At 40.3% G+C, this 23,412-nt stretch overlaps 1 long non-coding RNA gene across 1 annotated transcript; it reads left to right on the forward strand.

The window, feature by feature from the left end:
• Positions 1 to 878: 878 nt before the first annotated feature.
• Positions 879 to 19,068, forward strand: LOC137226982 (uncharacterized). The gene is made up of 3 exons (XR_010944639.1): positions 879 to 1,196; positions 8,012 to 8,085; positions 18,960 to 19,068. It is a non-coding gene; the product is annotated as an uncharacterized lncRNA (long non-coding RNA).
• The last annotated feature ends 4,344 nt before the right edge of the window (positions 19,069 to 23,412 follow it).

The raw sequence follows: 23,412 nt of genomic DNA on the forward strand, positions 1-23,412 counted from the left end.
ACTAGAATGTAAGCGCCTTGAGAGTTGAGACCCTGCCTATTTGTTAATGGTTATAGGCTAATGCGTATAGAACACTGCCTGGAACAGGTAAGCACTCAACAAATACTGGGTGAATGAAGAAATGAATGCATTGGCCTTCTAAAATGCATAGTCAAGCCCATCATCAAGTCCTTTCTGTTGATATGTTGTAAATTTCAGGAAAATTTCCCTCCTGAAAGTCACTGAGGTATTTTAACAAGAGACTGGAAATCCTAATTACTCAGTTCACACAATGCTTAGTGAAGCTGCTTTCAATTTATTCAATTGAGAACCTTTTTTTTCTTGACCTTGCCGATTTAATAACCTTACATTCTGAGAATTTAGAATAAAAAGGAAAAAAAGCACCTCGATAGCACTCTTTTTAGCCCAAACAGCTGGATTTAATCCTATGTATCCACATTTCTCATGGCTGTAGTTATAGCACAAGGTGATGAATTCCCTGCTCCCATAACTTGAAAGCAATAATTTCACTGTGGGCCTCAGATCATCTCCAAGACATACTACATATGCATATTGCATAGTGCAAATTCAGCAATTTGCTGAAGTACAGCTATCAACATGTGGTTGCAACATGTTAATAGCAGAGCCCTATATTTAAATGAAACATAAGATGCTTTGAAAGCAAGGCAGTCACTGGGCAAGATCCCAAACTACTTTGGTTACTGCCCACAAACACAAAATCAGCAAGTCTCATCGTGTGGGGCTCTGCCAGTCATTCCACGAGGTGAGCAGGTGTGATGCTGCTGGACCCGTGGGGCAGGGGGTGGTCTCAGCCCACGCTTCCTTTAAGAGTGTGAGCTGAAGGCAGCTCCGTCATTTAAAGGTATAGATATGCACTGTCCATAAAACATGCCCAGTAAGTGGAGGACAGTGCTGCTCAACTAAAGGGACAGCGGCTCTACCGTAGATAAAACTGGCTGTTCAGTGCTTAATGAGAGTTTCTCTCCAGAGCCATGCCTTCTGAATGGGTTTTCACAGGCTGACTTTAAAATCCCACCCTGATTAGGATCGGATTCTACTATACAACAGATAAAGCAGAGTGGCTCTGATGAAGTGACCTGGGAGAAACTCCAAGAGCCTCCCCCTCCCTGATGCAGCTTCCCCTGACTCTCTTCACCTCTCTAGAGACCAAGTCCTGGGCCATCTGTCGAATGCAGGTAAGGTGTGGCTGCCACTGTTGAGTCTGCCCAACAGCAATGACTAAACAGGCCTGACCTGTGGTGAGAGCTCAATAAAGGTGCGCCAGCCTGTTGAGGTGGGGCTGAGGATGGATTTGGCAGGATATGCTGAGGCAAAAGGAACAGGCACTTCGGTTTGGGGACCAATGGGAAAGATACAGAAACAGGGAGAAGAATTGGCTATTTAGGGAAGAAGATGAGTTTACTGGAGAGAGAGAGTGACACAGAGCAGCAATGGTGGATAAGATCGAAGTGGCAGGTGGAACTGGGTGTGGCCCTCCTTGATTCCGGGCTTTGTTGGAGGAGTTGTAAGAGTCAAGGCAAGATGGTGCGTCCAGGATATTCCCTTCTTCTAGTGAGCTCTCTGCCCTGACAGCTCACTGCTGTTTTCCTTTTTAAACAGCATTTTATTTATCTCTGGCTCAAAGGGAGCAGAGAAGAATGAAAAAATGAAAAAGAAGAGTTATTTTAATGAATATTTGTTGAGTATATACTATATGCCAGATATTAGTGGAAGTACTGGAGACACCATAGTGGGCAGGACAGATAACATCTGTGGTCTCATGGAGATAATATTCTAGTGGGGGAAACTGGTAACAAAGCAGCCACTACAAGGAGAACTAAAGATGGTGATGGATGGAATCAGGAGTGATTGAGTGGGCAGAAAGGAACCAATTAGAGTTGATCAAACAAGAGACAATTCCAGGCACAGAGAATAACCAGTGCAAAGACTTTAAGTGTGATGAGTTTGAAGTGTTCAAGGAGCCAAGAGAAAGCCAGGGTAGCCCTAGAAGAATGAGGAGGGAGGCAATGCAGTGGGAGATAGGGTCAAAGAGGAAGATAGGGGCCAGGTCATGTAGGGCTCTGTATAAGGAAAAAGAGTTGGGGTTTAATCTATAGGCAGTTGGAATCCATTAACAGTAAACAAGGTAGTGACATAATCTGAGTTATATGTTCAAAGAGCAATCTGTCTGCAGTTTAGAGAATAGATGATAGAGGTGCAAGAGTAGGAGAGAAAGGGCACCAGTTAGGAGATTGTTTGGATGATCCAAGGCAAGAGAAAATGGGGCCACAGTCTATAGATGTAGATTCAAGAGAAGGAGATTCTTTTGGATCACGTTTTTCAAACAGATACCACATGACTTAACACTGGGTTGGATGTGGGTGCTGAAAGGAAGAGAGAAGTCAAGGTTACCTTAACACCTAGTTTTCTGGGCTTTAGCATCTGGGTGGCTGTTGCTGCCATTTCCTAGAGTCAACAGACGGAGGAATGGCCTTGGCTGTGGGGAGAGCCCAGAGTTATATTCCACTGTGTAAGTTTGGGGACGCTTACTGAACAGCCAGGTGGAGGTGGCAGACAAGCAATGGGCAATATGAATCTACAGTCCCAGGGAGAAATCAACACCAGTCTATATGTCGGGGAGCCATCAGCACAGAGATAGTTGTTAAGCCACAGGGCTAAATGAGGTCACCTAGAGAGACTCATATAGATATAGATGGAGAAAGAAGCCCAAGACTGCTCTGAGACATCCCAAGATTTAGAGGTTGAGTGAAAGACAAGGCAAAAGAAACAGAAGTGTCACCCAGTCAGGTAGGGAAAAAGCCAGGAGAGTGAGAGGTCACAGAAGCCAAGGGAATAGAGCGTTTCAAGAAGGGATACTTCTGGGAGACCACACAACGTAAAACCCAAGAAATGCCCACCACTGGATCTGACAACATGAAGATGGTTGGTACACTTGAAAAGCAGTGTCTCAGTGTGGTGGTGGGAATCTGTTTCAGTTGTCTGTCACTAAGTAACAGATCACCAAGTACTTACAAAGAACTTGAAAAGAACAATTTATTATTTCTCATCATTCTGTGCGTTGACTGGCAGTTCCTCTCTTCCACGTAGTATCGGGTGGTGAGTTGGGATGATCACAGTCATCTGGAATCATCAAGCTGGAACATCCAGCATGGATGGAATTTAATGCTGGCAGTCAGGTGGGAGCTCCACTTGGGCTATGGACCAAACTGACTACATGTGGCCTCTCCACGTAGCTTAGGCTTCTCACGGCATCTCAGTTTTGAGAAGGAGTGTCGCAAGAGGGACCAGACCACGAGACACACCCAGGCAGAAACTGCAGGGATTCTGATGAGCTAGCTTCAGAAGTCACGAAGCACTGCTTCTACAAAGTCCTACTAATCAAAGTAAGCCCAGAATCAAGGGGAGGGAAAATAGTCTTCACCTTCCAATAGGAGGTTAGCAAAGAAACTGTGGCCATCTTTAATCTTCCACAGGACCACAGCCTGATGGAAGTGACAGGAGAATTTGAGGCAAGGAAGGGGAGAGAGAAACCACAAATAACTCAAAATTACCTGCACTCAAGTTCACGAACTTGGCTTAAAAAGAAAAAAGAAAAAAAGGCAAGGCCTTCATTATGACCCTACTAGTAATTCTGCTAAGTTTAACTTTCCATTTTACAAACCTACCAAAACTAAGAAGTATAAAATTAGGTAGGGATAAAATATAAAACAGCAAAAGTACTAGGAGAAAATAGGGATAAAGTCATATGAAGATATAGCGGGCGACCTTCCTATAAACTCTGACAATGGGAGCCACAAAGGGAAAGACATTTTGACCAGATGAATATTTTAAATTTCTATTCATCAAAAACTAGAATTTAAGAAGTCAACCAAAAACTAGGAAATGTATTAGGAACATCACTATTTAAATAATTCTTGCAAAGCAAGAAGAAAAACAAACACCCCAATGGAAAATGGGCAAAGGATACATATATACAAAAGAAGAAAATAAAATAGCCAATAAACAGATTAATAAAACATTTCAACTTCATTGGCAATCAGAGAATGGCATGTTTTGAAAATCTCACGGGCAGTGTCTTTTATGTGAACAGCAAAATAGGCAAGGTTCGTGGGAAAAGGCACTTCCATACACTGCCAGAGAAAGCATGGAGAGAAATTTAGCACATACGTATCAAAAATCCAGCTGCGTAAGATGTACTGGTGCTCTACAAACACAGACCATTGTTCTTCGGCACCATCCGACCTTTGCCAGACCCCCTCCACCTCTCTGGGTTTCCTGACTCCAGCACTCTTCATTGCAGGAAAACGCTCTTCGTCACTCTAAAGCCAGCTTAGATGTTAATTCTTCCAGTTAATTCTTCCACTCCGCTCCGAGACAGGAGCAATCCCACCTTGCGCCTTTCTCCAGTGTGTGTTGCTGTCACACTGTAATATGATTATCCGCCTTTCAGCTGGGTGATCTTCAGCAAGTCGCTTAAACGACGCTCAATTTCTATCTCTGGAAATGAAGGCGATAATACCTATGCTGCAGGGCTTTGGGAAGGATTAAGAGCCTCTCGATTTATTGGTACATACACAGTGAAAGATTTTATTTTTCTAATTCTTGCTACTTTTATACTCTGTCCAGCTTTCCCTTCCCTTTGGATAATAAGCTTCCTTAAATATGGTTCACTTCTGTTCTACTACTTCTCAGTCACCTTAAATATTAAACATGGCCTAGTTTCTATTTTTACAGCCTGGTCCACCTGGTTTTGAAGCCACCTCCTAAAAGTTCTCTTCCTGGGCCCCAGCCCAGGTTGTGCTCGTGCTTTCAGTAGCCTGGGGCAGGAGCTGCATGCGGTGCGTACTCCGCTCTTCCTTCTTCCCTGGCTTTCTTCCTCTGTTGGGGTGGGAAGGAGGGAGAAAGAGGTTGATGTTTGTTCTCACCCAACTATTGGTGAGTGAGCGGCTGTTCTCTTCTCTTCTACATTGCTCATAACTCTTGTTCCTTTTTGCGAGCAAACCCACAGGGGTCTTCCGAGGTGAAGGCGGGTGACCTTCTTTTTGGTTGTCTCTGCTTCTCAGTCTGACTCTGGAAGTGCTGGCTGTTTCTCTCTAGGGGCCAGTGTCCAAATGCAGGCTCTCTTGTACAGGCTGTTTGCAGTTCTTTGCGGAGGGGCGCTCTGGGGACTGCTCTCTCCCCAGGCCCCTGGCTGGGAGGCCCAGCGGAGGCTTGACATCTTCCTCTTCCTTCAACCCTCCCACCCCCGGGTAAGTCCATCCTACAGCCCCTGTGGGCAGAGGTTTAAGCCCCAGGCACCTTTCTGAGGTTCACTTCACCCAAGAGAGAATCCCCTATCGTTACAGTGAGAACGCAGCTCACCCACACTTCCTCTCTCCGACCCACCAACTCTCACCTACCCCTTTCTCTACAACCAACAGCATCAGCCTTAGAGTTCTAGGTTCTACACAGGTCCAGATGTTCACAGAGATTTCAGAAGTGAAATAAACTGCCCTCCCAACTTTGAGAGGAGGGTGAGGGAAAAGATGTTGGGCTTTCCCAGTATCTTCCCATTCCCAAGTCAAATGGCCTTCCATGACAAGGGGGAGAGGAAGGAGAGCTGAGAGCACACAGAATCAAGATTCCCCTCCCAGTACCTCTCTGGACTCTATGCCCCATCCCTTCACTTCTCACTGATGAAGGCCATCAGACTTGCTCTGCTCTGGCACCTGGAAGCACACGGGAAGTCCTTCACCAAGAGCTAAACTTTCTTGAAACGAGGTTTGGAGGAATCTAGCAACTCAACAGGGTGCTATCTCTACTGCAAACCCAATGTTACCTGGCAACTTCCAGTGACATGAAAATATGCTGTTTCAGACCAATCTGCTTCATTCAGAAAGAGAAAACAAGTACCGAGCGCAGTGTTAGCGTATGATCATTAACACCAGCAGTTATTGTCCTTGTCTTGACTGGGGACTCTTTCAGAAAAGAGACTATAGGTTGTTAAATTCATTTCCGTTCACTCTAACAATTATCAGTTCAAGACCTTATGTGCCCTAGACACATGGCTAGCCATGACCTCAAGGGGCTTATGCCCTAGTGTGGGAGATAACAAGGAACCAGATGATTCGGGAAAGAGTGAAGGGAGCATCACAGGCAAGTTTCCCAGCAGAACGGACCATGAGCTAGTCCTCCCACCCTGAATAAGAGTTAGCCTGGCAAAGAGAGTTTTAAGTAGAGGAGAGAGCCCAGCCAAAGGCCTAGAGGTACAAGGCAGGCTGATGTGTTTGGGAAACTGACAGGGATTCAATCTGACTGAGAGAAGAGCACTGGGGTGAGAGGCAGAGATTGAGGGCACAAAGAAAGATGAGGCTGAAGAGGTAGATGGAACCACGGATGAGAAGTACTGTGGGCCATGTCAATGACTGTGGACTCTCTCTAGGAGTCCTAGGGAGCCATGAATGGGCTTGAAACAGGGGTAGAACTTGATATGATTTCCAGCTTGGGAAGATTATCCTGGCTGCACTCAGGAGAAAGAATTGGTTAGGAACAAGAGTAGAGTCAGGAAGATCTATTTGGAGGCTAGTGGCCTGGACTAAAGTATCATCAGAGAGACCAAGAAAAGCATGAAGACCAGAGACATGTAGAAGGCGCATTCAGCAGCCTTTGACAATTGATAGAATGTAGTGGTTGGAGGAGAAGAATATGCAAGTATGATGCCCAGGTTCTGGCTGGAGCAACTGAAGCATAGTAGTGCTACTTTCAAAGCTAGATGGTGCCAGGGGTAAAACGTGTTTGGCTCAGGGAATAACAAGGTGGTGTATTTAATATCATACATTATTTATATACCACTCACGACAACCCTGTAAGATAGATAACACTCTTCCCATCTCATAAATGGAGACACTAACAGTCCGTGAGGCGAAAAGTCATAAAGTCAGGAGGACGTAGAGCTGGGACAGAACTCCTCTTGACTGTAGGAGCCCCCAGGAACAAGGGATCCCCAACAGGCCAAACTGCCAAGATCACCTTGGGGCTGGTCGTCATTAACATCACCCTGGAAGCTCGCACTTCCCCTTTAGGGGAGCAAAGGAAGAAAATCTAAGAGACATCACCCGGAGTCATTTCTGTCCAGCTCAAATTCCCCACCAGACTGGGTTGGGGCCTGGACTTTCTTTATCTCCACCACACAATTTGCCAACCCTTCACCCACAGTTAAAACAGTCCCTGTACATAGGGAGGAAACATCAGGCAAAAGGTAGCATTTCCTCTTATGGGGGAATTGTCCCCACCTACTCCCTAGCCTCGCCTTGCACACCCATGGTTCCTTGGTCACTGTGGTCTTGGTGTCACAGCAATGTTCATCCCCCTTGCTTCTTCAGGAAAGCATGCCAAAAAGAAGTAACATGCCACCACAATTATTAAACCACTTCTCTCTGCTCAGTGCTGGGCTTAGATCAACTAATGCTCTCTGACGTCTATAACTCCTGGAGTTCTGGAGTTTGCAGGCCTCAACCTTCTCCCTTTCTCAGCAAATGCAATGAACTACCAGATCTGTATCAAACACCTACCATATGCCAGTCATCGTGCCTGGCACAATGGAAAGCTCAAGGATAAAGAAGACTCACTATCGGCCAGGGCAGTTTTGTCTACAAAACCCAAGTTAAAGTCATAAATTCAAAAGATGGGGAAACCAAACATTTTTGAGCACCCACTATACTCCAGATACTATATTAGTGCTTTCCATGTGGCATCTCATTCAATTCTCACAACAAGCCATGAAATAGAAATTATTTTCCATATTTTATATACAGTGGGAGAAGAAACTCAGTGTAGCAAAGACTGACAAACCTTGAGGAAACTCATTTCTCTTTTACCTGTTCATACATGTAGACTACATTTCCCAAAATCCCTTGCAGGTATGGCTATGGGTATGAGTCCTGACCAAGAGGAACTCTGGTCCACAGAAACTCTGTGTGATCCTTCATTTTCCCTCATCTCTCTGTCACAGCCAGAAGAATCCTGGAAGCGACATGTTGAAGATGACAGAGACACCTTGGGTCTGATTCCTGGAATCTCTGCATGGTTAGTGAGAAAATTCTATTGTCATAAGCCACCAATGTTCAGGGGTTTATCCATTACTGTAGCTAACATTTGTTAATGAACACAAAAGATTTCAAAGACACCAAATTACCTGCACAAAGTCAACCAACTTGTTAGTGGCAGAAAACAGATTTATTTAAATTTAGGTTTACCGAAGCCACATATTTTACCTACGGTTTGGGAGGTCTGGAGAGGTTTCCTGAAAGAGGTATAACTTCATCATGGCCATAGCAAATAAGGATGATTTAAAAAGACAGAAAGGAGGGTGGCAAAGGGTCAGAGAAAGGAGGCTATAAAGTATTCTTAAGGAATACGAATGGAGTAAAGGTTCTACAATGGAAAATTACAGGAGGGAAAATTGGAAATGTAGACTGAGCTGTAACCATCAGAATAAATTAGGCTACATTGCATTAACAAACAGAATCAAAATCTCAATGGCTTAACACAACCAGAGTTTATTTCTGGTTCACACGACATGTTCAGTGTGGATCTGCAGGCGTCTGACATGCATCACTTCTGGTCATATTTCTTTGGTCAAAGAAAGTAATATCACCACATTTAAACTCAAAGTTAGAGGAAATATAATTCTACCATACACCCAGAAAGCAAAGATCTGGAAATATTTGATAAATAGCACTAATGGCTACTAAAAAATAAGGTCCTAGATATCAAAGTAGAGAAATATATGTTCCTTTGGGAAATATTTTTATTAGAGGATTAACCACGTAAGTTTTATCAGAAGCAGGAATTCTTATTTTTGCCAGATATGGAGCAGAATTATAGACAGAAAGACTGGATAGAGCTTATAGAAAGGTAGTTTGGATATGGATATGTACTGGGAATTTTAGGAATGTGTATATATCTTTTTCCCTTCAAATTTCTTTGTTTTACAAGAATTGCACCCAGGGATGCAAGGTTTCTTCAATGTATGCAAATCAATCAATGTGATACACCATATTAACAAATTGAAGAATAAAAACCACATGATGATCTCAATAGATGCAGAAAAGGCTTTTGACAAAATTCAACACCAATTTATGATTAAAAACTCTCCAGAAAGTGGGCATAGAGGGAACCTACCTCAACAAAATAAAGGCTATATATGACAAACCCACAGCAAACATCATTCTCAATGGTGAAAAACTGAAAGCATTTCCTCTAAGATCAGGAACAAGACAAGGGTGTCCACCTTTGCCACTATTATTCAACATAGTCTTGGAAGTCCTAGCCATGGCAATCAGAGAAGAAAAAGAAATAAAAGGAATCCACATTGGAAAAGAAGAAGTAAAACTGTCACTGTTTGCAGATGACATGATACTATACATAGGAAATCCTAAAGATGCCACCAGAAAACTACTAGAGCTAATCAATGAATTTGGCAAAGTTGCAGGATACAAAACTAACACACAGAAATCTTTTGCATTCCTATACACAAATAATGAAAGATCAGAAAGCGAAATTAAGGAAACAATCACATTTACCATTGCAACAAAAAGAATAAAATACCTAGAAATAAACCTACCTAAGGTGGCAAAAGACCCGTACACAGAAAACTATAAAACACTGATGAAAGAAATCAAAGATGACACAAACAGATGGAGAGATATACCACGTTCTTGGATTCGAAGAATCAATATTATGAAAATGACTATACTACCCAAAGCAATCTACAGGTTCAGTGCAATCCCTATCAAATTACCAATGGCATTTATCACAGAACTAGAACAGAAAATTTTACAATTTGTATAGAAACACAAAAGACCCCGAATAGCCAAAGCCATCTTGAAAAATAAAAGCAGAGCTGGAAGAATCAGGCTCCCTGACTTCAGACTATACTACAAAGCTACAGTAATCAAGACAGTATGGTACTGGCACAAAAACAGAAATATAGACCAATGGAACAGGATAGAAAGCCCAGAGATAAACCCACACACCTATGGTCACCTAATCTATGACAAAGGAGGCAAGAATATACAATGGAGAAAAGACAGCCTCTTCAATAAGTGGTGCTGGGAAAACTGGACAGCAACAATGTAAAAGAATGAAATTAGAATTCCCTAACACCATACACAAAAATAAACTCAAAGTGGATTAAAGACCTGAATGTAAGGCCAGATACTATAAAATTCTTAGAGGAAAACATAGGCAGAACACTCTCTTGACATAAATCGCAGCAAGATCTTCTTTGACCCACCTCCCAGAGAAATGAAAATAAAAACAAAAGTAAAAAAATGGGACCTAATGAAACTTCAAAGCTTTTGCACAGCAAAGGAAACCATAAATAAGATGAAAAGACAACCCTCAGAATGGGAGGAAATATTTGCAAATGAAGCAACTGGCCAAGGATTAATATCCAAAATTTACAAGCAGCTCATGCAGCTCAATATCAAAAAACAAACAACCCAATCCAAAAACGGGCAGAAGACCTAAATAGACATTTCTCCAAAGAAGACATACAGATGGCCAACAAACACATGAAAAGATGCTCAACATCACTAATCATTAGAGAAATGCAAATCAAAACTACAATGAGGTATCACCTCACACCGGTCAGAATGACCATCACCAAAAATATCTACAAACAAATGCTGGAGAGGATGTGGAGCAAAGGCAACCCTCTTGCACTGTTGGTGGGAAAGAAAACTGATATAGCCACTATTGAGAACAGTATGGAGGTTCCTTAAAAAACTAAAAATAGAACAACCATATCACCCAGCATTCCCACTACTGGGCATATACCCTGAGAAAACCATAATTCAAAAAGACACGTGCACCTCAATGTTCACTGCAGCACTATTTACAATAGCCAGGACATGGAAGCAACCTAAATGTCCATCAACAGAGGAATGGATAAAGAAAATGTGGTACATATATACAGTGGAACACTACTCAGCCATAAAAAGGAACGAAATTGGGTCATTTGTAGAGATGTGGATGGACTTAGAGACAGAGTGAAGTAGGTCAGAAAGAGAAAAGTAGATATCATATATTAACACATATATGTGGAATCTAGAAAAATGGTATAGATGATCTTATTTGCAAAGTAGAAATAGAGACACAGCCATAGAGAACAAATGTATGGATACGAAGGGGGAAACAGGGGGTGGGTGGGATGAATTGGGAGATTGTGACTGACATATATACACTATTGATACTATGTATAAAATAGATAAATAATGAGAACCCACTGTATAGCACAGGGAACGCTACTCAATGCTCTGTGGTGACCTAAATGGGAAGGAAATCCAAAAAAGAGGGAATATATGTATATGTATAGCTGATTCACTTTGCTGTACAGCAGAAACTAACACAACATTGTAAAGCAACTATACTCCAATAAAAATTAATTTTAAAAAAGCTATAAAAAAAGAATTGCATGATATTTAAGTCTTTGGTTCTGGACTCAGACAAATCCAGACTCTGCCCCCTACCAAGTAGGTCATACTGAAGAAGTTACCTGGCCTATCTTAGGCTTTCTCACCTGTAAGATGAGAATGATAGTAACTGCTATCTTATAAACTTGTTTGAGATTAAATATGATTTAATACATGTAAAATCCCTTAGTAAATTCTTTTAAAAAATATTAGCCACTGCTAAACACTCAAGAATTCACAAAGGTATACACATTCTTCATAGCACTGTTTGTAGTAGTAGAAAATTTGAAATTCTCTTTTGTTCCATCAATGTAAAGATTATCACGTGTGTGCAGAGAGACAGAGAAGAAAAAAGAATATGAAATTGTTATTTTTTAATAAGACAGAATCATATATATTGATCTGGAAAGATATACATAATATATTGTGCAAGTGGGAAAAGCAAGTTGCAGAACACAATGAATAGCTTGGTTTCAAGTGTGTGTGTATATATACAAGTCACGATAAGTATATTAAGTCGTGGTAAGTCCTATAAAATATTTTAAAGATTATGTCATAGAGAGTGATTGGTTGGGGATGGGATGCTATTTTAAATTGGGTGATCAGAAAGAACCTCGCAGAGCAGAGCTGTGAATGACAAAAAATTATGTATAAAAAAGAAATCACAACCCAGCACCCAGATATTGGTATGTAATACTATTCTCCAATAAAAAAACAAAAAACAGGGCTCCTTGGAGAAATGGCTGATTCTCCAATGGCAGAAAATAGAGAGGATGAGCCTACAGCACCTTGTAGTGCCAGAAAGTAAGAAAATGCTCAAGAAACAAAAGAATGGAGGCATGCCCCAGGGACACAGGAGCTGACTAAAAGAGTTCCTAAGGACCAAAGTTGGAACAATTTAGCAATGAAATAAGTAAGGTAGTATTGGATTCACCCCAAAGTATAAACTAATATTTATGAGTCCATACTGATAGAAATAAATGAGTAAATAAACAAATGCAGGAGGATAGACAAATCTCCGATGATAAGAAATTCCAAGTAATTTATGTAGATATTCTGCCCTCAAGGAAGTGAAGCATAACTCCATAACTCTTTGAGTTTGGGCTGAGCAAAGCGACTTCCTTCCTGAGAGCAGAGTATGGAAAAGCGGGGGGTGGGGGGGAACGGTTAACTTTATAGGAGAGAAATCTGACAAGTATTATCTCAGCCAAGAGATCAAGCTTAGCATCATCAGTGATAAGTCACGTCGATAGCAGGTATCCTTGACATGATATGATGAGAAGGGCACTTCACCTCTGTGGTCTTCCTCGCAAAACCTATAACCCCAGTCTAATTATAGAAAAACATCAGACAAACCCCAGTTGAAGGACAAACTATTAAAAAAAACCTGCCCTCAAAATTATTTAGATCATCAAAACCAAGGAAAGTCAGAAACTGTCACAGTCCTGAGGAGTCTTAAAAAAACCCCCCAAAAACCACTAAATGTAACATGGTATCCTGAATGGGATCCTTGAACAACAAGGAAAAGTCCTCGGGGGAAAACTGAGGAATTTAAATACATTACAGACTTTACTTAATATTGTTTCAATACTGCTTCATCAGTTGCGACAAATGTACCATACTAATGTAAGACATTACCAGGGAAACTGTACTATCTTTGCAACTTTTCTATAAATCTTAAATGACTCTAAAATAAATACTTTATTTTTTATTGAATTGATGCCTATGAACAGAAGAAAACTGTGGTATATTCACGCAATGGAATACTATTCAACAATTAAAAGGAAAAGATTAGTAATAGATGTTATAACACAGTTGTATCTTAAGGATATTGTACTAAGTAAAAGAAGCCAAACACAAAAAAAGTACATGCTGTATGATTCCATTTACAGGGCATTCTAGTATAGGCAAAAATAACCTTTGGCAATAGATGTGAAAACAGTGGTTATTTGGGGATTACCAATAAGGCGAGAATTGACTAGGAAGAAACATGAGGAAATTTTCTGGGTTGATGGAAATGTTTGGTGTCTTGATGCGTGTTCATCAAAATTGCTTGAATGGTATACTTAAGATCTGAATTTAAAATATATATTAAATATGGGACTTCCCTGGTGGCACAGTGGTTGAGAATCCGCCTCCTAATGCAGGGGACACGGATTTGATCCCTGGTCCAGGAAGATCCCACGTGCCGCGCAGCAACTAAGCCTGTGTGCCACAACTACTGAGCCTGCACTCTAGAGCCCGCGAGCCACAACTACTGAGCCCGCATGTTGCAATTACTGAAGCCCGTGTGCCTAGAGCCCGTGCTCTGCAACAAGAGAAGCCACCACAATGAGAAGCCCACGCACCACAACAAACCACGCCGCAACTAGAGAAAGCCCACACCAAGCAACAAAGACCCAACGCAGCCTAAATAAATAAATAAATATAAATAAAATTAAATTATAAATGTAAAATACATATTAAATATACGTATTATAAATACATCTAAAATATATAAAAATGATTTAAAATGTAAAGTATATAAAATCAATTTTAAATATACATTAAGTTGTGAAAGGAAATAAGAAAGAAAGTGAGGGAGGGAGAGAGGAAAAAGATGTTTTAGAAGCCTAGGACATTTGCATTACAAGAAAAATTAAAATCGTGTTTAATTAATTCACTTAGAGAAAAGCACTTGTTTTTAACCTTCCAGACACAAACACAACAAAAATGGGATCATACTGCTCATATTAGTTTGTAGTCATTTTCTAAATTAACAATATAGTTTGTAATGTGTCCTTCAATAACATGGCACCTACTGGAATACAACGACATTGTACAGCACAATTATATTGTATAACCTTGTAGAGACACGTGGCAAAACCTGCTAGCTCTCTCACTAGGGATTTTTCCAAGGGGCACTTAGGCAGGAATAGTCTTAAAGAAACTGATGACTAGATCATCTCTGTCCATTTGGATACTTTCCTAAAACTGACCCGCCTGAGAATACATCTTTGGTCAAGGTAAGGCTTTGGGCTTATCTTCTGGGTTCCCACTTTCCCTTTCAAAGTCACTTTTTTCTCTCTATACAATAGAAAGACACAATTTTCATCCAACCTGAATATGATGATGAAGATGGTGGTGATGATGATGATACAGGTTGTCAAAAGGGATAATTCAAAATGTAGGTGTCAACTTTGAAAAAGCAAGCTAAGAACTGGATAACAAATTCCTTCACAAGTCAGATGGTTTCCAATTCTTGTTTTCAACAAAACTGATGGAGTGAGTTGTCAACTGAGAGATGATTAAAAATAATATTTGATGGTAGACTACTGTGTGATTTTTCACATTCCCTCAAAAAGAGTTCAAGGAATTGAGAGACATTGCTATAAAATAATTCCTTCCATTTCCATTTATTTATTTATGGAACAAGGTTTTTCGGTGCTTGAATCTAGGAAAATAAAATCAGAAATATAATTGATGGTTATGCCTATACTTCCTATCACTAGTAACCATACACAGACACATAAATTAGTTTTTTAAAGCCTCATCCCTCTCTTTAAGAGATAACTTTTTGTTTCACATTTGCCAAAATATATGCTATGCTTACATTATTTTAATCAATTGTATAGTATCAATAATTATAATGATAATCTGAAGAAAAAATTTAATACTTTAGAGTCCCGTAGCCACTTTAAATTAAAATTTCCACTTCTATAAATATTATTGTGGCTGAGAGGTATGATAAAGTGATCAATAAAAAAAAAACTGTTCAAGCAGGAAATATATATTAGAAAAAAATCTGTAGAGGAAGCAGAATGAGAAAAGGAATGATAGAAAATTTCAAGCTGTTTAAAACCATGTTTATTTATTTTTTAGATGGAGGATGGTGGTTATTGTATTGCAATGGTATTTATATTCCATTGGATGTATCTTAAAAGGTGACACGTTATAAAGCAGAAACTAACACAACATTGTAAAGCAATTATACTCCAATAAAGATGTTTAAAAAACAAAGGTGACACAAGAGTTTTATTTTTTATGTCAACATTTACAATAGGCCAGAAATTTTATCCTTCATATTCATATATGCCTGTGATAAAAAATAAAAAGTTTCAGAGACAATCTAAATGTGTACAAGGTAGTCTATAATTTTTCAAAATTCTTTTAAAGGATATGTGAGCAAAAATGTTTGAAGACCTTAGGCCTACCCAATACACATTCATTCTTTCTTCCTTTTGTTCCTTATACCAGAACTGCTGGCAATGTGCCCAGCTAAAAATCGAAGTCTCTTTGCAGATAAATACAGACAGGTGACTAAATGCCGGCTAATGACATGCTCACTTTTGCCATTTCTGCCTTCCACATGAGGTGTGAATACAATGGCAGGAGCTCCAGCAACCACTTTTGGCCATGCACTAAGAACAGCAGTACTGAAAGACAGAAGGAAATTGGGTTCTAGATGACTTTGTCACTCCTCCCTACCAACCACAAACTCCCTACCTCCAGGTTTCTTTTAGGAGAGAAAAATAAATCCATACATCTCTAAGTCACTATTATTTGGGGGTTTCTGTTATACAAAGCCAAATATAATTCTGCCTGGTAGAGTGGCTATAGCATGTTTCATATAATCAATCAATCATCAAACATTCAGGTTTTTTCAGATTACGCTATTTATTATAAACCATACTGTGATCCTTATAAGATGTACCTTCGGATACATGCATAGTCATTTTTCTAGGAGACAGTCTAAAAAGTAAATTCTGGGTCAAGAATGTCTTGATACATAGTCAATTTTTTTTCTTTACAAAGGTTAATTTACACTCACATCAATAGTATGCGAGGGACTTCACTAGTGGCACAGTGGTTAGGAACCCGCCTGCCAATGCAAGGGACGAGGGTTCGAATCCTGGTCCGGGAAGATCCCACATGCCACGGAGCAGCTAAGCCTGTGAGCCACTACTGAGTCTGTGTGACACAACTACTGAGGCCCAAGCACCTAGAGCCCGTGCTCCGCAACAGGAGAAGCCACCACAATGAGAAGCCCGCGTACCGCAAAGAAGGGGAGCCCCCGCTCGCCGCAACTAGAGAAAGCCCACACACAGCAATGAAGACCCAGTGCAGCCAAAAATAAATAAATTTATTTTAAAAAATAGTATATGAGACTACAAGAACTCCACATACCTTCATCATCATTGGGTAGTCTTTTCTCTTAAATACTGCAATTTGATAGAAAGGAAAAAGGTTTATTTGTACTGTTTGTTAACTAATAAAGTTAAGCTCTTTTCCTGTGACATTTCCTAATGGCATTGTTTTTTATTATTATTTTTAAAAATTAAGAAAAAGAGCTAAAAGTATTTTTGCTCCAGATTAAGATAAGGTTGGAGAACTAGAGGCAAGGCTACCTCTGGGGTATCTGTAGAAATAAAGCTCCATGGCAACAAGGAAGTTGTCTGTCTTATACCGTGTTCTGTGTCTGGCACATAGTAGGCACTCATTAAGTAATTGCTGGATGTATGAAAGCCACAATCTTACTATGTGACTTCCAACAGTTAATTCCCTGCTCTGGGCCTCATTTTCCTGATTAATAAACTAACGGGATTGAATGAGTCTCTGTCATGGTCTTTTCCAAGTCAAACAACTTTTTATTCGAAGAGAGTCAGATCCAAGCAATGCCTATAGAGTATCAAGTGGGAAATACTCCCTTCCTTTGGGGCTATTTCTATTCGTCAGAAAGACCAGAGGCACAAGGGGATAAAATAAATAGAAAAGGACAATTTAACATTCTTTTTTGTTCTTCTTCTTCCACATTACTAGAAAACAAAAGCATTACAAAGGCAGTGGGAAACACCAGGAATATCTCTCTTCTCCTAAAATCATCCTCTCAGGACTGGGAGTAGACCCTAACTCTAGTCTAATGTCTATATCCTCTCATTCTGTTTGAGCCCAGACTTTGAAGTCAGAGAGGCCTGGGTTTGACTGAGCAAGTATGGGTAAATGAGAGATAATGATATCAGTACTGCAGGTATCAATTGAGATTAGGTATATACCCTGTACACAGAAGGGGCTCAATCAGTGGTAATTCCCGTGGTGGTACCCAGTCCCAAGTACCAAGTAGCCAAGCAGTGGTGGCAGTGGTTTTTTCCTAGAAAAGCCCTCACGGTGTACTTGGTCATGGTTTTGGCTACATTCATTTTGGATTCTTGCTCTCTGGCCCTCCTGGAGAGTCTGAGAGTTTCCTAAAACCCTTTCAAAAATTCCTTTGCTACTTAAATGAGCCAGAGTGGATTCTTCTGTCTGCAGCGCAGAACCAGGACTGTAGTAGCTTCTGTCAGCCACCACGTTTTATAAATCATTTAGTCTAAATCCCAAAAGAAGAGTTTTATTGGAAAGAAGCTTTAGTCTACCCATGCAGCTCAGCAACTATCCTTGACTTTATCGAATATGGATTCAAATTCTGCCCTAGTCAACTTGTGTGTAAACTGTCTTCTCAGCTCAACAGAAGCCCCTTAGAAACAGAGGCAGCCTGTTGAAGCCCAGTGGAAAATGACCAGAGGGATGAGTGGGGATGAGGAGATGAGGTCCTGAGTCCAGCACTGGAAACCCATGTAGCCCAAGGCACATCCTTTCCATACTGTGGGCCTTGGTTCCCCAGTCCGTGAAATGGGAAGACAGCATCTAGCCCAGGAAACTGATAAGAGGTCAAAAGGACAAATAGATATGAAGACCCCTTGTCAACTGAAGACCTAAGGGACACTTTAAATAGTGTCTTTTTCCATCTACCTCCCATGAAAGGCAGGGACTGGGTCAGACTTTCCTCTTTCTGGACCCTTAGCTTGGTGATCAGGTCTCTCAGACCAGGGGCAGGGCCAAAACATGAGTCACATCGCCCCCTGGTGGATTTAAAGGGAAAGGGTATGGCTTTCAAATGGGTGACAAAGCTACAAAAACAGAACTCACAGAATCCTAGAATTCCAGAAGTGAAAGGGCTCTTCGAGACCATTTAATCTAACATCCTCATTTAAATATGGGACACTAATAAAGGGCCAAGAGGAAAAGTGACTTTCCTGAGGTCATACCAAGAACAAAGGTCAGAGCCAGGGCCAGATCCCAGACCCTAATGACCATCCAGAGCAGAGGTCATCCTCTCTGACATGAAACACAGAAACCCTCAGTGGTCAGTGTCCACATGACCTTGAACCCTCGGCACAGCTCAGCTATGCTGTCAGCAAGTAGTGCTTTAGCTGAACTCTGACCAAGATTGGGTAATTTCCCCACCCAGTTATGCTGTCAAAAAGTTTTACTTCTTTTTAAAACCTACCGTGTCAATGTTTTGATTTCAATACAAACAAACCAAGCTCTAACTATGGCAACTTCTTAGAAACTTAGAAAATATTCTCAAGCATGACTGGATAATTCTAAGAGAAAAGAACAGCAGAATGTTTGACTTCCCCATGAACTAGAGAAACCCTTTTTTTCAGACACCAATCTCTCCCACAGGTGATTGTCTATGAAGATAGAAGAGTCCAGAGGAATTGAATGCAAATCACCTTCACATCAATGCAACTGCCAACCTGAGTTTGACTTATGTAAGACGCCACATTCTAATGGTGCCCAATTAGTCATCATAATAAATGCTAAAAGAAGTGGGTGGGGTTGGGTCTTTGCAATGGAGTGAAAATTTCCCATTCAAGACAATTCTTAGAAGTCTTATTTTTAGCCTCTAAATCCCTTTGGAATCTGAACCGGCCACAGGGAAGACTTCATTCAAAGTAGGGCTCAAATAAGCCACCTGAGTTCTGTCCCCAGAGACAGCAGGTGGGACTTTGAGTGAGTTACCCTCCCCCCAGCTCTCTCATGGGTAGCAGGGGGCCATCCAGTAGGTCCTGCCAGCCTTGCAGGGTTACTGAGAGGATCTAGTGGACTTCATCCCAGATCACACATTTTAATCCCCCACTCAGGAAGAGCCTGAGTATTCGTACCATGTCTAGACAGGATCCTGAAGCTTAGCCTGATTCAATCCTCTATTTATTATTTTTACTCAACAATAACAATATCTGGTATTGAGTGATTACAGTAACACTATTCTAAGACGTTCTCATGGCTTAACCCAACTTCCATGAAAACTCTGTACAGAAGGCACTATTAATTATCCCCATTTTCGAGATAGAAAAATTGAGGCTCACAGAGGTTAAGTAACTCATCCAAGATCAAACAGCTAATAAGTGAAAGAGTCAGAATTTGAAGCCAACTCCACCTGACTTCGTAGTCCATTCTCTTAAATCCAACCCCACTCGGAAGATTATCTTTACCATCCATTAGCTAAATCCTAGTAGGGAGCGGGACTTCAATCCAGAACTGAAGGTCAAAATCACAAAAGGTTCTGTTTCAGTTTGAGCCCAGTGTCCTCCCAAAGGCACCTCTAAACTGAATTTTCATCCTTATTCTAAGCATTTTTGTCCTCACTCAGCTTCCTTCTAGCAACATAAGTATATATCTGTAGTAACAGCCAGATAGGAAGTGACACCACGTTGGGAGTCCATTAGGTGTTTCCTCCTTCTGAAGGCAATATGAAATTTTTAAGAAGAATAAAGGCTTTGGAGTCAGACAGGCCCAGATTTCAGACCCAACTCTGCCATCTCTGCTACCTGCTTGTCCTTGGAGATTTACAGCGGCCCCCCCTTATCCATGGCAGATACGTTCCAAGACCCCAGTGGATGCCTGAAACCACTGATAGTACTGAACCTTTTTTCTGTTCATGTCTTCCACCCACAAATTTAATGCCTTTTCCATCTTGACTAAGTACTTATCACACACTGTGGCTGTAACTTCTGTAGTCTGAGGTGCTACAGCAAAACTAGCACAAATTTCTTTTTCCTTCCTCACAATTTCACAGGTAAGATTCTGTCTTACCGTAGATCTTAGCAATTTCAGCATCTGATTTTTTTTTTCTCTGTTAAGTCAGGAACTTTCTCCTTTTCACCTATCGGAGCACTTTATGGTTTCTCTTTGGCAGATCCAAACTGCCAGCATTACGCCTCTTGTGCTTTGAGCCATTATTAAGTAAAATAAGGGTTCCTTGAACACAAGCACTGTGATACCATGACAGTCAATCTCATAACCAAGAGGTGCTACTAACTGATTAACAGACGGGAATGAGAATGGCTGGACAAAGCAATGATTCACATCCTGGGCAGATTCACATCCTGGGCAGGTCAAGGCAGACAGCTCGAGTTTTTATCACACTGAAGTCTAAAACTTATGAATTGTTTATTTCTGGAATTTTCCATTTAACATTTTTGGATCATGGTTGACCATGGGTAACTGGAACCGTTGAAAGCAAAACCACAGATAAAGTGGGGATTACTGTATTCCCTCTGGGAATCTTGGAAAATGTGGATAATAATATCAACATTATACTGTTGTTATGAGAATTAGTTCAAACCCATCCATGAATACCTAGCAGTGTCTGGCAGGCACACAGTAAGCATACAAAACATAGTGGCAATTAGCAGACAATCAGCCTGCATTCAGAGACTTATTTTCTTCCTATGCCAACCCCAGTAGCAAGAGGTGATGGTGGGCATCTGGGTAGGAGGATGCACACCTGTGACCTGCAGCATCACGCAGTGAGATGTGCATTGGCTTTAGATTGATTCCCAGTTCTGCGATGTTAAGCAGATTGCTTAATTTTGCTGAGACTCAGTTTTCTTCCCCATAAACAGAGGCAATAAATTCTCATTATATTTTATGTATCTTCATGATACTTACCATCCAGTCAGGAAACCAGGGTACAGACATAAAAATAAAAGGAAGATTAGAGCATCTCAAATAAAAAATGTGAAAAGTCCTTCAATGATGTAAGCTACTGAGTTAAATATTCTGAACTACCTTTATTTATTTTAAGAAATGAAATATTTATAAGAAATACTAATAATACAATAAAATATCAGCCCTCTGGATGTCCTAAAACTGGGGCGTTACAGTTAAGATATTTAGATTGTTTCAGACAAAAGAAATCCATTTGTCTAATTTTAATCAAATCGAGTAGAATTATTTTCAAGCGTATCTTACATTTCTACACATTCTTTAAACTCTTCTAATTGTAAAAGCATCATAAATACACAAGAGCGATTCTTGCAATATACAAAAAGAGGCGTGCACAAGAATGTTCAAAACAAGACTGTTTGTAACAGAAAACTGTAAAGAATTCAAAAGTCTACCAACTGAGAATGATTAAATTTATAGAGCATCGATACAATAAAAATAACTATATAGCAAGAAAAAATGAAATTAAAGCTATAAGCAGCATGGATGAATCCTCAAAGCATCGTATTGAATGAAAAGAACCAACTCATGGAACAATGCATGTAAGCGTTATACCACTTTTATAAAATTCAAAGCAAGCAATCCTAAATTAGATAATGTTTAGGGATACATAGAGAAGTAGTGAAGACATATTTTTTAAAAAAAAATTTTTTTTTATTTTATAGTAGTGATTACTGCTGAGAAATATGTGAAGGAATAGGATTAGGGAGCAATATATGGATCAATTCAATAGTATTGGAAAAGTTCCCTGCTGGGTGGTAGGGTCACCTATTTGAATATGATTTTTCTTGATTTACTATATTTAGAGCTATAATTATAGATACACACATGCATATGTATACTATTATATATAACAATGTTACATAATAACACTTTTAAACCCCATGCTATTCAATATTGGGCCAGAAATCTGATTCCCTTGCTCCTGATCCTGTACTGTTAATGTCTTAGGAAATTTTTCTTATGTCTATTCTATGAGTAGATTGTACTTCTCAGTTACTTATTAAAAAAGAGGTCCACTAAGGATCTGAGAGTAAGGCTGTAAACTTAATTACAGGAAGAAAGCAATCCACAAAGGCAACTCTGTATCCATCCCTCAAAGGTCAAGTGATAGAGGGTGGAGAACGGAATAGCACTGGATATCAGGGATGACATATCAATACTCAGAAGGAGGATATGAGTTAACACCTATTCCAGGGCTATCAGGACTAGTTTATTTCCACAGGCCACGACTGGACAGAACTGCATTCCCAAAGAGTTCAGTGCGCTCTCCTGTGCTATAAGCAGGTCCAAGTCACTGAATTCGTTTGCCCAGGCTGCCATTAAAAAAAAAAAAGTACTACAAAAGCATCATAGACTGGGTGCCTTAAACAACATAAATTTATTTTCTTACAATTCTGGAGCCTAAAAGTAAAAGAAAAAGGTGTTGGCAGAGTTGTTTCTTCTAAAGGCCTTTCTGCTTGGAGATTGCTCTCTTCACCCTGTGTCTTTACATGGTCTTCCTCTGTATGTTTGTGTCCTAATCTCCTCTTTATAAGGAAACAAATCCTATTGGATTAGGGTCCACTTCAATGACCTCAATTAACCTTAATTACCTCTTTAAATGTCCTATCTCCAAATACAGTCACATTCTGAAGTAGTGAGAATTAGGACTTCAATACATGAATTTGGGGGGGACACAGTTCAGCTCATAACAGTCACCAGGGGTTCTTTGGAAAATGACGGGCTTGATTATATTTCAAATTAGCCCAGTGTTATCCAAGAAAACTTTGCATAATGATGGAAATGTTTTTCTCTCTGCGCTATCCAATAAAGGTAGCCCTAGGTAGCTTGCTACTGAGCACTTGAAATGTGGCTAGTGTAACTGAGGAACTAAATATATTTTCTATTAATTTTAATCAATACTAATTTTAGTTTTACTTGTCACATGTGACTAGTGGCTACCATTTTGGACATCTTCAGGATTAGACAGACCACGAGCACAGGGGAGGCATACATCTGACAGACTGGGAAAGATCAGAACATCAGATTAGAAGGACTTTTTAGAGAACCTTCAGGAAACCCACCCACTGCCCAGAGATCTGTACCCCAGAGAGAAAGAACATTTGGTCCAGGGTCCTAGAGA

Source organism: Pseudorca crassidens, chromosome 7, assembly GCF_039906515.1.
Source record: "Pseudorca crassidens isolate mPseCra1 chromosome 7, mPseCra1.hap1, whole genome shotgun sequence".
NCBI classification, from domain to species: Eukaryota; Metazoa; Chordata; class Mammalia; order Artiodactyla; family Delphinidae; genus Pseudorca; species Pseudorca crassidens.